The sequence below is a fragment of the Eptatretus burgeri genome, chromosome 18, assembly GCF_056783735.1.
Source record: "Eptatretus burgeri isolate ZD-2024b chromosome 18, Ebu_testis_v1, whole genome shotgun sequence".
In the NCBI taxonomy this organism is placed as follows: domain Eukaryota; kingdom Metazoa; phylum Chordata; class Myxini; order Myxiniformes; family Myxinidae; genus Eptatretus; species Eptatretus burgeri.
The window spans coordinates 40678017-40683020 of NC_140978.1; positions in this window are offsets into that span (position 1 = coordinate 40678017).

Consider the following 5004-nt stretch of genomic DNA (forward strand, 5'->3'; position numbering starts at 1 on the left):
AATTTGTCATGTGGAGAATCAGGAAATTCAAGAGGCTCAAAATCGAGTAAACTATTCATATTTATAAAGTAAAACTTTACTTCAAATAAAATTCATCTTCGATATCGTCTTCGGTACTTTCATTGGTGCTTTCACAATCATCTATAAAACTTCTTTCATAACTAACGTTTGAACACAAACTCTCGGTATCATAACTGTCTTCTGTTCCAACAGAGATATTATCATCACTCTCATAATCTTCAAAATCTTCAGTTGAATAATGACTTGTATTTAATTTCTAGAAAAAAAAATTTACCATCCATATCTATTTACTTTTTTTTCATTAACAGATTCAACTACTACATTTTTTGTATTAAAGGTAATTTTGAAATGGTCCTTAACTACTTTTGAATGAAATGTCATTTCACCTGATATATTAACATCCTTTATTTCATCAGGATTTACATCATTCGGGTTGTTGGAAAAAAATACAAATTTCTCCTTGCATATGACAGATGGTCTTATCTTTTCTTTCTAAAGCTTCATCCATGAGGTTTTTCTTTTTTGATACTTTTTCTTGTTTCATTGTTTTTTCTAGTTTTTAAAATATTGCCAGAAGGAGAGGAGAGGAGGAGGAGAGGAGAAAAGAAAGGAGAGGAGAGTTACTTTGATTGATGTTCTTCCAGATATTCTGAAAGCCCTTCCACTGAAGGAAATTGAAGAACTCATATTATTCACCATAACTGTTTTTATCCAATAGTTGTTATATTTATCTTTATTAAATTTTACATCCTCGACATATTTCTCAGTATCTTTAACAAATGAAGAGAGTGATTGAAACTTGTCTTTTGTGTCTTGATACATTGTATTTATTAAGTGAAAAAGGATGGACGATAAAATGGTTTTAAGCACAGATTCACCGATTCATTAAACGGAATTTTCATCAAGAAAATTTTATTTTAAGCAAAGTTTTGTTGTCTAAATATGGTGAATACAACGAACTGCGATGTTTGTAATCATGAACGTAAATGTTATAAAAACACCTTCAAACCGACAAACACACATTCAATCTTTTCAGACAAATATCTCCACTTGACCAAGAAACAAAACATTGTGAGAGATGTGATAATGATATTCTTGAAAAAAATTATAATAAACACCTTCAATCATGCAAACACAAGAACAATGAAGAAAGGGAAGGTGCCACTAAATTCTCCGTTGAAAACACTGATGGGGTATTTAAAGTACATATAAAAATAAGATTGTTTCGCTTTTAAGACCCTGGACCATCTTCAATCATTGAAGCTGTTGATATGGTTAAACAAAGTATTGAAACGATAATTAAAAACACATTAAGTGAAATGAAAACTTTAAAGTTTTATATGGGAGTAAAATTGAATATGGTAAGAGAAGGTGATGAAACTACGCCCTATATGAGGACAAACCCATCACTTTATCTCATCATTTCAAGATTTTGTAAGATGTGATGTTTACGATGAACTCCAGAGACAAGAACAAGATGTTGATAACACTGTAGTAGGTAGTGGATTTGATATTACAAAAATAATCTTTTTAGATCTACACATCTTAAAATCAGATCCTCTTCAAGCTTCTTCTCATATTGATTGACCAAAAGAGATAAAACTTAAGAAAGCGGTTGTTAATATTCAAAACAAAGATAATAAATGTTTTCTATGGTCTGTTCTTGCTCACTTACATCCTCCACAATGGAATCCTGAAAGGGTTGAACATTATAAGAAATACGAGAATACATTGATAGTTAAAGATTTAAAGTTTCCAACGTCATTGAGAGATATTCCTAAATTTGAGAAAATGAATAATCTATTTGTTAATGTATAAGGATTAACGGATACAAACAAAGTTCAGATATTTAAAATTTCAAACAATTATAAAAATGATGAAACAAACATTGACCTTCTCTACTTTACTTCAAAGGAAAAATCACATTATGCTTTCATCAAAAATTTATCAAGATTAACCAAATCACAACTATACAAGAGAAAATGTAAAACGTACCCTTGTAAAAGATGTCTCAACTCCTTTCACACAAAAGAATGATTAAATCAACATTCAGAATATTGTAGTTATCATAAATCAACCAAAATCAATTTACCAAAAGCAGGTTCAAATATATCATTCAAAGATTTTAACAAATCTTTAAAACATCCATTTGTGATTTCTGCTGATTTTGAAAGTATCCTAGAAAAGATAGATACTGTTTCTCCAAATCCAAATAAATCATAAACAAATAAATATCAAAAACATACTCCTTGTGGTTTCTGTTATGATATCAAATCATCTGTTGGTGATGAATACAACAAGTTAGAACTTTATAGAGGAGAAGATGCCTCAGAGGAGTTTGTAAGACGACTGGAAAAAGACTGCATCAGACTAAGTGAAATAATGCTTAAAACCTATAAACCAATGTCATTAACAAAGGGAGAGAAAAAGGAATTTAGAAAGAACAGTATCTGTCACATTTGTGAGGAGAAAATTGAGGGAGAGGTCAAAGTTCGGGATCATTGTCATCTTACTGGAAAATATAGAGGTCCAGCTCATTCCTGTTGTAATCTTAATTGCAAGCCCCCAAACTTGAACACAAACTCTCGGTATCATAACTGTCTTCTGTTCCAACAGAGATACAATCATCACTCTCATAATTGTCACACACAATGCTCACTATGACATACATCTATTTATAAATGAACTTTCAAAGACATCTGGAGATATTTCTGCCATTCCTAACACAGATCAAAAATACATCTTCACAAAACAATTCATGCATCCCCCATAACCCATATAAGATTTCTTGACACATACAAGTTTATGGCAAGTCCATTGTCTAACCGCATCAAATATTAAAAACTTACCGAATCTTTAATCGCATTTCTCAAATCAAGAAGAGATTGATCTCCTATCACAAAAGGGAATATATCCATATGACTACATGGATTCATTTGAGAAGTTTAAAGAAACACAACTTCCTTCAAGGGAAAGTTTCTATAGCAAGTTGAATAAAACTCATATTTCCGATGGAGATTATACACAAGCTAAAAAGGTTTGGGAGAAGTTTAATATAAAGAATCTTGGAGAATATCATGATTTGTGTCTTTAAACTAATGTATTGTTATTGGCTGATGCGTTTGAAACTTTTAGAATAGTCTGTCATCTTTCTATAATTTCAGCATTCTGTGTGTGTGTGTGTGTGTGTGTGTGTGTGTGTGTGTGTGTATGTGTGTGTGTGTGTCTGTGACCCCTGCTTCTCGACAACCACTGTTTCGATCTCATTGAAACTTGCCAGGTATATTGCTGGGGCCCTGTGGATGTGCCTTTTCAAGGTTTGATATCAATCGCATAAGTTGTTCCCAAGTTATGGTCATTTATTTACCAAACCAATGACAGGACACGGTGCTATGATGTCACGATTGACATCACAATTCTTCTATTTTTTTTTAATTATAATTTATTTGCACGTACGACCACGCACGTACGTCAGGCCATGTAATCCACATAATTTTTTCCTTCACATAATATGTGAATACATGTCCAGGTACATGAGAAATACAGTTTGTAATATGGAATTCCACGTCAGATAAGATGTGACTTTGACATCTCAATTCACCCCCCCCGCCCCTCTTTCCCCCTTTCTCCCACTCTCTCCCCCTTCCTCCCACTCTCTCCCCCTTCCTCCCACTCTCTCTCCCTTCCTCCCACTCTCTCTCCCTTCCTCCCACTCTCTCCCCTTCTTCCCACTCTCCCCCCTTCCTCCCACTATCCCCCCTTCCTCCCACTATCTCCCCCTTCCTCCCACTCTCTCCCCCTTCCTCCCACTCTCTCCCCCTTCCTCCCACTCTCTCCCCCTCCCACACACACTGTTTTGTATATGCACTCTCTCTCACGCACACGCACATGCACACGCCTTGCTTTTATCTGTCATGGAGTACAGTAGTTCCCATCATGTACAGTCTTTTTGGCTGCTGGTGCATCATTGGTTAGGGGCAATGGGGCATGGCTATGCCACTGATGCAGTGCCCCTATTACCAATACACTGGTGCTCAACTCGCTGACCTCAGAAGGATGACAGGCTGAGTCAACCCCCTGGTGTTAATTCAGCAGCCAACAGGGTTCAAACTCAGGACCCTAGGATCCCAAGCTACCACCCTAACCGCTAAGCCAACGCCAGGATAGTGCGGTAGTACTCCATGTAGAGGGATGATACAGGAAAAAAAATGGCCTCCATTTAAATATGTACACAATGAGAGGCTCATAACCACCTTTAGAGTGAAGTCATCAGCATTTAAAAGCTATACCTTTTATTCTCCAGCGTTTTCTAAACTACCAAGACTTAATAAGACATGAAAATACATTGTTAAAGTACCAAAACAAGAGATCGTGAAACATCAATTTGTACTTCTTCTTCTTGTTCTTCTTCTTCTTGTTCTTCTTCTTCTTGTTCTTCTTCTTCTTCTTCTTCTTCTTCTTCCTCCCCTCTCAAAACAATGTAAAACTGTAGCCTGACCTACCTCAATAACTGCTGAAGCCATGATGGTAATTCCAACGTGAGGAAGTTACTTTGTTTCTGGGTTTGTGCACGCAACCCAAAATTTAAACATTGGAGCAATACCCCGTGGGCGCTCACCTGGTAGCGGCTGGATAAGATAACCAGGCAACTACTGGTAGGCATTGATGAAACACAAGATATGTAACAGAGAAGAAAGTAAATACGTCTGAATTTTATTTTTAATGCCATGAACAAACTTTGGTGCATGATGGGTGATAAAGGTCGTGGTCAAGTTTTATCGGAATTGTGTGTGTAGTTTTTGACGTGTCATCCCATCAGCTCCCCGTTGCTACCTTCCAGGTGAGCTAAAAAAGGAACATTGTTAAAAAAACAATGTAAAAACAGAGGGATAAAATCTCAAAAAAAACAACCAAACAAGATTGGAATGGCATCACATTATGACGCCACAATGTGACACCACAAATCCTCTTGCGGTTTACCAT